The 12,993-nt window shown below is 46.1% G+C and overlaps 1 protein-coding gene across 6 annotated transcripts in view; it reads right to left on the bottom strand.

Moving 5' to 3' along the window:
- Window positions 1-12,993, bottom strand: part of FRMPD1 (FERM and PDZ domain containing 1) — a 143,274-nt gene that overhangs the window by 68,658 nt on the left and 61,623 nt on the right. Inside the window, exon 1 of one of the 6 annotated variants that reach the window (XM_019454453.2) lies at window positions 12,133-12,328. The exons of 3 other annotated variants lie outside the window; for them this stretch is intronic. The gene's annotated coding sequence lies outside the window, so the exon portion shown is untranslated. Of the gene's footprint in view, window positions 1-3,906; window positions 4,481-12,132; window positions 12,329-12,993 lie in introns of those variants that run through there. 2 more of the 6 variants (XM_019454448.2, XM_019454456.2) reach the window with 2 other exon arrangements.

The raw sequence follows: 12,993 nt of genomic DNA, 5'->3' as shown, positions 1-12,993 counted from the left end.
TCGGCTCTCCTGGGACAGACACGAAGCAGCTCACCTTGGGGCGTCCGTGGCATGGATATCAGGAGCACCATGAACGCCCCACTGCCCCCATCCCCCATCTTCCCAAGCCTGGAACCCAGGCATTGGAGAGTCTCTGTACCCTCCCTCCAAACCCAACCACTCTCAGCCCCTGCTACTGTGACCCCCAAACATCTCCCGTGTTTCCTCTTCCATCTCCGCTGCCATCACACATGCTCAGGCTCTTATGTGGTCTCTTACATGGTCACGCAGCACCTGCTCTCCCTGCTTCATTCAGCCTTCTCTCCTGCCAATCCATTTCCACACCACATGGCCATTTTTCTAAGATGCAGATCTGACCTGGTCACTGCCCTGCATCAAACCCTATGATGTCACCCCACAACTTCTAGGATAATTGGTTAGGGTCTGCAGTGTGAACTCTGGAGCAGTCCTCCTGGACTCATATCACTGCTCTGTCACTTACTAGATCTGTGACTATCAGGTTCCTTAATCACTTGGTGCCTCAGTTTCCCCACTGGTAAAATGTGGACAATAATAGTACCTGCCTCACAAGGTTGTTGTTAGGACTGAGTTAATGCATGTAAACTGCTTAGAACAGTGTCTGTAAATGGTAGCTACTATTTTCACAGATTTGTGCTTTTTACAGACCTTGGAGGCCCTCCCTGTTCAGGCCCCATGCAGCTGTGCAACCTCTTTGCTCTGCTATACCTCCCTCCCTCGGCCTCCCAGGGACTTCCAAAGACACTGACCCCCTTCCCTTTTGCTTTCGCCACTGAGCCTTTGCACATGCCACTGTCATTGCTGGATTATGCCATTCCTCTCCTGGCTTGTCCGACTGTCCATAGTTTCCCTCTCTCAAAACTATATTTGATTATTTATTCATGGATATCTCCTGCTGTAATACAAGATCCACGTGAGCAGGGCCATGGGTGTCTGAGTCACCATGATTCTTCAGTGTTTAAAATAGTGCTAGCTAATGGTGCTAGCTAGCCAAAGCCCAGGACCTAGGAAGACAGCCCTACTGAAATGAATCAGAAGGAACAGGGTCTTCTCTATACATCAAATACTAGACGTCACAGCACATCTATAAGTTCATGACATTCCAATTTGCTACAACTATTCCCACGAGAGCCACCACTGGAAGAAGGCAGATCCTTGACTTAGATTCAGGTGTTCTAACAAAGTAAGTCGGTGACTGAGAGGGAAAACAGCTTGGAGGAGAAAAAAGCAGCATGGAAGATCCACATTTCAGGTTCTTGATATTCAGATTTTATGTGACCTGACATTACCAGGTCATTCCTGAGTAAAATGAATACAGATCCATTTTGTTTAAAAGACAATGTTAGGAAAGAAAAACAAAGAAGGGAGGAGTTCTGGAAGTTTCCTATAAAGCCCTTCTGTTAAGCAATTTCCATTTTCTTGCAGATTCCTCGTTATAAAATTAGAACTGTGTTCCCCTGGACAATAATCTATGCCCTGGAAGCTTATTTCAAAACCCAATGACCACCATAAGAAAAGCAATTCCTTCCTAATTAAACATTAAGATGATTGGTCAATGTATCAACATACCACGGCAAAATAGTTACAAAATAAAAACAAAGCCTCTCCACCTCCCCTTCAATCTGCTTCCTACTCTGATGGCAGATTAATTTTACTAAAAGCACAGCTCTGCTCAAGCCTTGCCCTCATTCAAAACCCTTCAGTGGCTCCCCATTGCCTTCAGGCTCTGCTCAAGGCTTGCCCTCATTCAAAACCCTTCAGTGGCTCCCCATTGCCTTCAGGATAAAGAACAAACTCCTAGCGGGTGTTTGAAGATCTTTCTCCTTTTGGCCCTGACCTACTTGTGTAGCCTCATTTCCTTCTAGTCACCTTCAAATAACCCCTGGCCCAAACAAAATGCACTGAGAGTCCCTGCCATGCCTTTATCTTCTCCCCACTTCTGCCTAGAATGTTCTTTACTCCCCTCTACCCCCCACGTCAAAACCCTGCCTCCTTGTAAGACTCACTCAAATGCTACCTCCTCCATGAAGTCTTCTGTGATGTCCTCCTCCCTAATACATGCTGCCCACCATCTTCAGGCTTCCATAACCTTTTACTAGAGATGATTCTCATGTATTTATCACTGGCTGGCTTGTATTGTTATTTCTGCACATATTCTCTACTTCCTGATAAACTATAAACCCCAATACATTTTCCCCTCACATTTAACATATGTCATGCAAATAGAAGGTACTAAAATTTTGAATGAATCAAGTAACAAGCGGCAGAAAACAGTACAATATGGCTGGCAGCAACTGAATTTATCACTGCACTTAGAGAGGTAGCAAGTCTGGAAACGTGAGAACTCTATCCCAGTGGTTGGAACATTTTGTCTACAAACCTGTCTCTATCAAAATCCCCTATTTAGTCTCATTATTTATCCATTGACCTTTCACTTCTGCTGGATGTGTGTGTGTGTGTGTGTGTGTGTGTGTGTGTTGTGCAGAGGGAAGGAAGCAGAGTAGAGGAGGGGTATTATCATCAAAAACAGGCAGCAGCAACAGAGAAGCTCCTTCAGTGAAGACAGCTCAAAATCCACAGAAGCATCAAGTGTGTCCTCTACTGGCTGTCAAACACAGGGAGGGGGAGATTGAAGTCCTGCCGGGCAGTGGTTCCCACTTTACTGAGGACCGCAGAGCTTGTGAAAACCCAGGTGGGCCCCACGCCCAGAGTTTCTGTGCCTGTAGGTTGGGGTGGGGCTCAGATTTTGCATTTCTGACAGGCTCCAGGATACGCGGATAGGGACCGTGCTTTAAGGATCCTCCATGTAGATGAACAAATGAATCAAGGGGTTCAAGGTGCAAGGATAAGCCCCTTGTATATGATACAAGTGTTTTTAAGGCTAGAAAATTCATCTTTAATCAGATTAAGGCACACGGAGAAACAACATCATATCATGGTTTTTCCTTCTCACTTGTAATTCAGAACCTAAAATAAATTCTACAGGGTAGACCAGAAAGTTACAGAGAAAGGAGTTAAGAGACCTAGGTTCGAGTCCTGATTGTGTCACCAGTTAGCTGGGTAACCAAAGACTCCTCACTACTCTTTCTGGACATCACTGCACAATTAGAACCACAGAGATACTCAACCTGAAAAATCTCCAGGGTCAGGTCTTACATCCCATGATCTCACAATTTTAAAAACCTGTTGGCAACTTAGTTCCAAAACTAAATATTATCCTATCTCTATATAAAATGCTTAAAAATACTGCAAATTGAAAACTGAAAACACAAGAAATAATTAACAGTTAAATTGGAGAAGAGCCCATAATAACTGCAATTATGAAGACTGAAAGAAACTTCACTTATATTTCACAAATAATAAGTGCTCAAGAATATACCATGGAAGTAGATTTTAAAATACACAGCAAATATACTACAGTTAGGAAATTACTCAGCCATAAAAAAGAATGAAATCTTGCCATTTGCAATGATACAGATGAAGCTAGAGAGTATAATGTAGTGAAATAAGTCAGAGAAAGACACATGCCATATGATTTCACTCGTATGTGTAATTTCAGAAACAAAACAAATGAGCAAAAGGAAAAAAAGAAATCAAGAAACAGACTCTTACATTATAGAGAAGAAAATGATAGTTACCAGAGGGTGGGGGGGTATGGGTTAAATAGGTGATGGGGATTAAGGAGTACACTTGTGGTGATGAGCACCGGGTGATGTATGGAAGTGTTGAATCACTATATTGGACACCTGAAACTAATATAATGCTGTAAACTAACCGGAATTAAAAACTTAACTTAAAGAAACGCTACAATTAAAAAAAAAAACAGCTCCCTTTCTGCAAACCTTCTAGAGAAAGCAGGACATGTTACAGAATGAGAGAATAACTCACCAGTGGAGCAGAGCTGACAGGATTCATCCAAGGAGAGAAATCAGCCCCTCTTCCCCACGTTGGCACCTCCCCTCCATCCCAGGGGCACACTGCTCCTGGGCCGCCCAGCACACAGCTCTTTTTAAAGAGAAAAGGCCACCTTCCCAAGATCGTGGCCACAAGAATGTGAGGATCAAATGACCTTCCCCTAGCTCATCAATGAGCCCAAGGAAAGCTGATCGCCGGGCCATGTGGGCCCAGTCGCAGGGTCCCCCCGGGGCCCGGCACCCACTCTCCTGCCGCTCCGGGGCAGTTGCAACCATGCCCTCCGCGGGAGTCTGGCCTCTCCCCTTTCAGCACCACAGGCCCAGAAGTCATCCAGATGCCATCTCATCCTCCCCACCTCAGCCACTTGAACCAGCCGAGAGAGGAGACCCCACAGGCCCTCGATGGCAGCCCGCCTGCCAGTGGGCCCGGGGCGACCGAGAACACGAGGCCCCAGGTCTCACGGGGCACCCATTCTGTGGCTGCGGGGCTGACTGGGCGCCTGCTCGCCCGCCCCCTTGTGCCCAGCTGACCCGGGTTAAAGTGAACCGCACGGCATTAAGTCGCTAAGCCTCCCGGGGAGGTAGGTCACCCTCAAACACATTATCCCCCCTCAACAGATGGGGAAATGATGCCACAGGAAGATTAAATAACCCACCCGGCCTCACACAACCTGCCGCAGGTGGAGCATGAGGTGATCCCAGCCCTCGAGCCGGCTCAGGGGTCCAGAATGCTCTGGATAAAGCCCTCCCGGCGACGGGGAGGACTTGCACCGCAGAGCCAAGAAAGAAAGAAGCAGAGCGCCCCTGCTGAAAGCCACTCCAAGTGTCCCTCTTTTCCCGTGTGTCCCCAGAACACCGTGTAAGAGGATGCTTTTCAACCACAAGCATGAGAGGGGCCGGAGTGTGAGTGCGGGTGCAGAGGACGGGCTTGTAGACAGCAAGGGCCCTTGGTGATTGGCCCCAGGAGGGGCCGAGCCGGGTTCTGTCCATGCCCTCTGCACCCCACAGGGCTCTGCACGAACTGGTGGCCCTGGCCTGAAACCATGCCTGTTTCACTCCTTCCTTCGATGGTACTTAACATATCTAACAAGGGCAAGTCACTGAGAGACACATAGGATGAACTGGACCATCCTCCAGTCAAGAGATGTCATCAAGTGTACGTAAATCACATAAATACAAGTGGAGATTAGTACAGGCACAGCAGGGGGGGCTGGTAGTGGTTGATGATGGGAGCTCCAGCTGTGGCTACCTTTGGGGGATACAGGAGCAGGTGACCAGGCTATGTAGGGTGGGACAGTGACACCTGCAGGGGTGAGGAGAAGGGTATAGAAAGTGCAGGGAGATGACTCTGGCCTGCTCTGAAGACCTGGCTGAGGGGTGTGAGGGACCAAGGGCATGTCAAATAGGGTTGAGGACTCAGGGTAGGAATGGCAGGTGGAAACCCTATCACCAAAGGCTTTAAGTGTGGGACTAAGGAGATTAAACTTCCCTCCTGGCCACAGTGCTCAGCATGGCGCCTTGCTCACAGTAGGCACTCATTACCGTTAAGGAGCAAATGCAGGAAGGCAATTTCATTTAGGATAAATATACGACAACTGTAAAAGAATATGCCACAAAAATTGCCTCGATTCTTTTGATCAGGTAATATCTGGTCAAAACAACTCCTCAGTTTAGTTTAACTATAAAATATTTGCTACATTCTGCCCCAAATGGAGACCATAAGACTTGCCATCAGCTTCTCACCCAAGAACACTGTGAAAATTAATGATGAGGTAATGTCTGAAGTGCTCAGAGCTCTTTGGAGATGTGTGGCAAAAGACATCACTATTATTAATATTTAAAGAGATTCTACCCAGCTCTGATCTCTTTTTCTGCAGACTAATGTTACGTCCACGGGATAAGGTGATGCCAGATTGGCCTCTAAATAAACCTTCCAACCGACAGTGCCCAATGCAGGTGTATTATCCTGAGTCCCTTACATGGGGCTGATGGGGCCCATCACAAGAATGCAGGGCTGGTCTCCGACCTGTTACTGAGGGTTGTCAGAGGATGCAGGGGCCAAATGGACTACACAGAAGAGCAAGATAGAGTTCAGAAGGTGGTATTCCTTGGGATCCCAATTTTTAGGCACTCAAGAGAGTCCAGTGAAGACTTCAAGGGGAATCATTTTTGAAAAACCCACATCCTAAGCCAGTTAACATTTTTAAGTCTAATGCAGTGCCCAAGAAAGGAAGATATAAGAATAGCTCCCTGGGCTCAATTACAAATGGAGTGGAAAGAATAATTTCAAAAGTTCAAGGGGAAAAAAAATCAATCTATTTCCTTCCCCCAAAGCTTTCACTTCTATAAATACACTCATACAAATAGACCGAAGACCACTCTTCCTTATGAAAACACTACCTGTCTGGAATTTGCAAGATAAACGATGTGCCCATCTTGCTTTCAATGCACTGAAGCTCAAACAATGCTCTCCAGTAGCTTCTCTCTTCTTCTTAAGACTCACACTTAAGACTTCTTAACACTCACACCCCTTCCCCCATTATAAAAGTAATACATGTGCCTGGTTTTTGAAATTATTCTTCCTTGGAAAGAAGAAAGCAAAAATTATCTGCTACAGTCTACAAATTGCTAATTACCCTTCTAGCCTCTTTGTGTGAAAATACACATTTTCAACATAACTGTGAATGTTCTGTATATGCTGGGTTTTAGCCTGATTTTTTTTCCTAGAACAATACCCCTTAAACATTTACCTATGTCTTTATTATTGTACAGCATTATTTTCTATGTCCTATTGATCGGAGTGCCATTTTTAAAGCTAACCCCCTACTGCTGGACATTTGCTCTATTTTAGCAATGTCTGTGTTACAAGCAATGTTGAGATAAACATCTTTGCATAATACATCGTTAGTTATTCTCTTAGGATAAATTCCTGGGAGAGGTGCTGCTGTGTGAAAAACTGCACAAGTTTGTACAGCTTTAGATCTGGCCAAATTGCACTCCAGAAGGGCTATTGCAGGCTTACTCCTCCATCAGTGGAAGAGCCACCTCCCCTAAATGCTCACTGACACCTACCTTAGTAAGTTTACAAAGGAGGTGTTGCCTTATTTGCAGTCCTTTGATTACTCTGGAGGCAGATTTTTCCCCAAATGCTTCATGCCTACAGTGTTTTTTCCCCAGAGTATTTTTTTTAATGTTTGTTTATTTTTGAGAGAGAGAGAGAGCACAAGCAGGAGAGGGGCAGAAAGAGAGGGAGACACAGAATCTGAAGAGGCTCCAGGCTCTGAGCTCTCAGCACAGAGCCCAATGTGGGGCCCAAACCCACAAACTGCAAGATCTGAGCCAAAATCAGATGCTTAACTAACTGAGCCACCCAGGTGCACCCCCCCCCGACTTTTTTTTTTCAACTGTATGCTTCCACTCATCAGAAAACCAACATTCTATTCCCTCTCCAAAGGGTATTTCCCCCACCCCACCTCAGTGGTCTTCCTGCTTATCACCCACCACCCACGTCTTCACCTTGGTGCCCTCCACTCCTTTCTCAGCAAACATTTCACAGTTCCATCAAGTAAGTCAGACACAGAACCCAAAAATCAGTTATTCAGTCATCAATTTATTCACCTGATAATCACCATCAAGAGATTGTGGGTCAGGAATGCTCCAGGAACCATACTAAAAGAAGCCAGGGGAGGGAGGGTCAATGAGGTCTGAACAGAAGTACACTTAAGAGAACTCAGAGTTTTCCTGGTAGATGAAGGGAAAGAGCAGGCTAGGCAAAGGGAACAGCATGAGCAAAGTTCCTGAGGCATTTTGAAGCTTCACATATGAAAGGAATATTTGTATTCTTTTCTTTTTGAACTCCAGTATAGTTAATATACTAGTATTACAGATTAATTTCAGGTGCACAATATAATGGTTCAACACTTCCATACATACCCAGTGCCTATCACAAGTGCACTCCTTAATCCCTGTCACCTATGTAACCCATCCCCCCATCCAACTCTCCTCTGGTAACCACCAGTTTGCTCTCTAGAAGAGTCTGTTTCTTGTTTTGCCTCTCTTCTTTTTCCTTTGCACATTTGTTTTGTTTCTTAAATTCCACAAGTGAATGAAATTACATTGTATTTGTCTTTCTCTGATTGACTTATTTTGCTTAGCATTATACTCTCTAGCTCTTTCCATGTTGTTGCAAATAGCAAGATTTCATTCTTTTTTCATGGCTAAATAATATTCCCTTGTGTGTGTGTGTACACACACACACACACACACACACACCCTCATATTTATCCATTCATATATCGATGGACATTTGGGCTGCTTTCATAATTTGCCTATTGTACATAATGCTGCTATAAACATAGGGATGCATGTATCCCTTTGAATTAGTGTTTTTGTATTTTTGGGGTAAATACTAATGCAATTGCTGGATCATAGAATAGTTCTATTTTCAATTTTTTGAGGAACCTCCATATTGTTTTCCCACAGTGGCTGCACAAGTTTGCATTCCCACCAACAGTGCCAGAGGGTTCCTTTTTCTCCACATCCTAACCAACACTTGTTGTTTCTCGTATTTCTGATCCTAGCCATTATGACGGGTGTGAGATGGCATCTCATTGTAGTTTTGCTTTTTGTTTCCCTGATGATGAGTGCTATTGAGCATCTTTTCATAGGTCTATTGGCCACCTGGATGTTATTTTCATTCTCAGGACATGAGAATGAGGGGCTGGCGTTGAGAATGAAAAGTTGGCTCTTGCTAAATTCACCTGCCAACCTGTTCTTTTCCTTGCACCTTGCCTCCGCTTCCAGTCTCTGGCCCATCTCCAATGCAGACTCCTACAAAAGCCTTGAGAAGCAACCTCACCATCCTTCTCTCCAGATCTCTCTGCTGGGAGCAGAAATCCTGGCACTCACACCAATGTACTCAGCAATTCCCCAGTGAATAGATGGCTCTGTTTGCTGATTCCTGGGTCTTATCTGTCCAGCTAGGAAAGAAACTTCTGGATAGTGATATAGTCTGTCATACCCATAGCCTCTCAACACTGGGCTTAACTTTTAATAGGCAATCAATAAACGCTTATAGAATCTAACCAAATTAAATTGGGCAGAATAAATACAAGAGAAGGGATGGGAGTGCACAGGTTGTATGCTTCTAACTATCATCCAGACAGCTGGGAAAATTGGAACTGTCTTTGAAAATTAGTTTCTGAACACAATCATGACAAAAAATAGATTAATTCTCTTTAGGCATGTAATTCTGCATCTACCTCCTAGACATTTCTCAGTTAGACACACAACTGATACTTGTTAAACTATGCTGCGTATCCCAAGAGCTTCTGTACATAAAGGTCAATATATTCTGGAGATTTGGATTTTTTTTTTTAGCAGGAAAGCAGGAGGAAAAGAGGAAATAAGGTCCCTAATACATGCCATCTCTGCTGGGATTTTCCATATCGATAATTCCAACTCAAAGCGAAAATCCTAATGCCACTTGGGAGGAACCTGTCTCCATCATTAATGCTCTCATGCCCACAGCAAACATTTCTAGATAATTCTTCCCTGAGGGTGCAGAGCCCATACATTCCTCTGGTCTCTCCCTGTTCTGGTTCTGATTACCTTAGCTCTGGATTCATCCCCTACCAGGGCTTTCCCCACACACTCTGCTTGTTTGTCCCCACACTAGGCTGTGGCCTCAATCCCTATGTGCCCTGGGGTCTAGAACATTCACCCTCCACAGAGTGGATGCTCAATCTGTGTTGTGGAATTAAATGTAGTGCCAAGGCTATTAAGGACCTTAGAAATAACCCAGTCCACAGATAAAAAACTGAGGCCCAGATTGGGGAAGCAACCTCTTCAAATATACAGAGTTGATGATAATTATTAGGTGAAAGAAAGGAAGAAATCAAATATGTTAGCAATGCTGGAGGAATTAGGAGGCTGAAAGGCTTGATGGAATTTGGAAAGGATGGGGGGAAACAAAGTTTGGTTTTAGACAGCCTCTAACCCTAGAAGTTATCTCAATTCCCCTTGATAGCCCTTCAGATAATATAAAAAAGAAATTAACAATTATTGACTATTTACCATGTATAGGTAGAAAACAGGGGCTGTGTCTTCCTCGGGCCCTCTGTAAGTTTAACACTCGCAGATGGTCCATTAAAGAAGCAAGTAAATAATGTGCCTCAGGTCATGTAGCTAGCAAACCCAGGTATGACGGAGTCAAAAGCCCAGGCACTTTGCCCACGCCCCACTGCCTCTCTGACCCTAGCCCTGAGGCTATGGGTTACCAAGGAAGAGCCAGGAAGACCCACTGAGCAAGTTTACTGGTGGCCTTGGCCATGTTCCAGGATAACAGACAGCAAGCACCTTCAGAGCCTGAATGTTAGGTCTAGAGCCTCGTTGCCTCCTGAAAGTGAAGAGGGCAGGCACCACCCATCGCTAGTGCTTGGCTGACAGGCCAGACCCACTGCAGAAGCAGGTATAAGACAGAAACACACAGGCCTTGCCATAGCCAGGATACCACTGGTGACTGTGAAGGGCATTGAGGGCAGCTGGAGCCAGATGCAAGGCAGGCAATCATCATAATCACGTCTTTCATTTCATCAGTCAGCACCATATGCCAAGCCTGGCCCTCCCAGGACCAGGCCTTCTCCTGGGCTCTGGACTGAACCAGGCTCAGCCCCTGACTGGGGGAAGCTCACAGTCAAGTGGGGCAGGTTATGTGGAAATACCCCATAGTCACACCATCTGGGGAGGTGCTCCTCCAGCCTGGAAAAGACTTCCTAGACAAGGCAGGGCATTCTGATATGGGGCTATTGCTAGGTGGCTACATCAAACAAGCCTTGTCAAGTTGGGAAATCACTGTTCTTTAAACCCAGCAAGCAAAATAAGAGGCAGAGTTCTCTGAACTGTTCCCCTACACCTGCCCTTAGGGCTCCAAGCAGTGCAGTTGGAGTATCTTACTAGCTGATCCTTCTGATCCTTTTCAAACCTGAGGTTCTTCTCTGTCAAATCTAGTCAGGTGACCAGGAAGGGGGCAATCTGGGGTCCCAGTGGGGATACAACTAAGGATACTTTCAGTCTACTGCTCTAGGCCAGTCCCTCCTGGAAGCCTTCCTGGATCTCACCCAAGGCATGGCCAGCCCTCTGCAGGGCTCCCATGGGTCTCTGTGACATGCAGCACCCCGCCCTATACTGACTTGCTGTCAGCTGCAGGTGGGGCAGGACTGTCTGAGTCATCTGTCTCCTCCCTCCTCCCCACCCCCTGCAGAGACCTTTCTTAGCAAAACATACTGACCCGAGAGGAGCAGCAGTCAAAGAGGACACTCTGGGTAGGTGTGAGTCAGTAATCCCAGAGCAGCAGTGACAGTCACGAGTAGAGTATGGAGTGGTTCAGTGCTAGACCCACTCGGCCACCGCCCTCCTGCTGCATCCCCTCAGCTCCACCACGGGGCTTCACCAGACCCAACACTCTTGCTTGCCCGAGGCCTTTTTGGCACTCTGGCATGTCAACTGCAAACAAAGTGATGCATACGCTCTTTGGAGAAAAGCATATTTTATTTGTGTTGCATTTGGAGAACGCATCAGCGAGTAGCAACTAAAAACTCCACCTAAAGGGCCGTGGAACTTCTGAAACAGGCTACCCAAAAGGCAAAAAGATCACACTACAATACACTCTGAAAGCTGCGAAGAAGCACTTCCCTACTTTTCAGAAAGAGATATGTACCTGGGCGCTGAGAATATAAATAATTTCCCTCAAGTTCAATGAGCCAATCTCGGACTGAATTAGAGGGGAAATGCAAGGACATTAAGTCTTCCTTTCTGTGTCCCTTCTCTATCCAGAGCACGTCCACTAGGGGATCTCCCCTATGCCTAAGAACTAGTAATGAATATTTTAATAGCCACAACTTCTTCCCATTGATAAAAACTCCACTGACTAGCCAGGACATGCTGGTGAATACTGAAGGACCAGAAAAACCCACCCACATCTGCAGAACCAGACCCCTCAGAGCAGCAGCCTGGATGCTAAAGAAAGAAAGTCACATGACATGTGCCCAATGGAGACCTGAGGCTGGGGACCCTGGAGAGCTGGGCTCAAACACAATCGAGAGCAGTCACATAAGGAGAGAAAGTAAGAGGCCAAAGGCTGAATAGTGCCCCCCCTAAGAAATATGTCCATACCCCAATCCCAAGAATCTGTAAATGTTACCTTAATTTGAAAAAGGATCTTTGCAGATGCAATTAAGTGAAGGGTCTTCAGGCAAGGAGCTGATCCTGGATTATCCAGGTGGGCCCTAAATGCAAAGACAAGTGTCCTAATCAGAGTGAGGCAGAGGGAGATTCAACCCAGACAGGAGGAAGAGCCAGTAGTGATGAAGCCACAAGTCAAGGAACACCAGCAGCCACCAGAAGCTGGAAGATGCAAAGAAAAAATTCTTCCTTAGAGCCTTCCAAGGGAGCACAGCCCTGTTGACACCTTGATTTCAGACATCTGGGTTCCAGGACCGTGAGAGAATACATTTCTGCTGTTTTAAGCCAAGGTTGCAGTGATTTGTTACAGCAGCCACAGGACACTGATACAGTGCCGTAGACGTTATCAGACTGACGAGGGCTCTGAGTCCCAGAGAGGGCACTGCCTCAACCGGAGCCGCTCCGCATCAGCCACTGGTCCCAGACACTCTCCTCTACAGCTCACCAGGCCTCTCTGACACCAGCATGAGTGCGGTTCCACAGGAACCTAACTGGGCCTCAGGTTGTGCTAAATGCAAAGACAGACTCTGGAGTGAGGCTACCCTGCTCTTGCTCCCCTCTGGGCTGGTCAGACCTCACCTGCATGGCTATTGTGTCCAATTCAATTGTGTCTTTTTCAGGGGATTGGATAAACTGGGACATTCTAACTGAAGTAGTGAAGATTCACGGACCTGATCCCTGTCTTTGATTGTCCAAATGGCAGAAATGGCCATCATGGGGAAGAAGAAACAGATTTCTGCGTGGGGCTTCAAAGGGCAGAATCAAGGCCAATGGGGCAGCCACAGCCTGCAGGGAGAGTTAGTGCAGCATAATGAAGAAC

This window comes from Panthera pardus, unplaced genomic scaffold, assembly GCF_024362965.1.
Source record: "Panthera pardus isolate Hobbes unplaced genomic scaffold, ASM2436296v1 HiC_scaffold_20, whole genome shotgun sequence".
Taxonomy (NCBI): domain Eukaryota; kingdom Metazoa; phylum Chordata; class Mammalia; order Carnivora; family Felidae; genus Panthera; species Panthera pardus.
The sequence above is the reverse complement of the archived record's forward strand: the minus strand, read 5'-3'. Positions and strand labels throughout refer to the sequence as shown.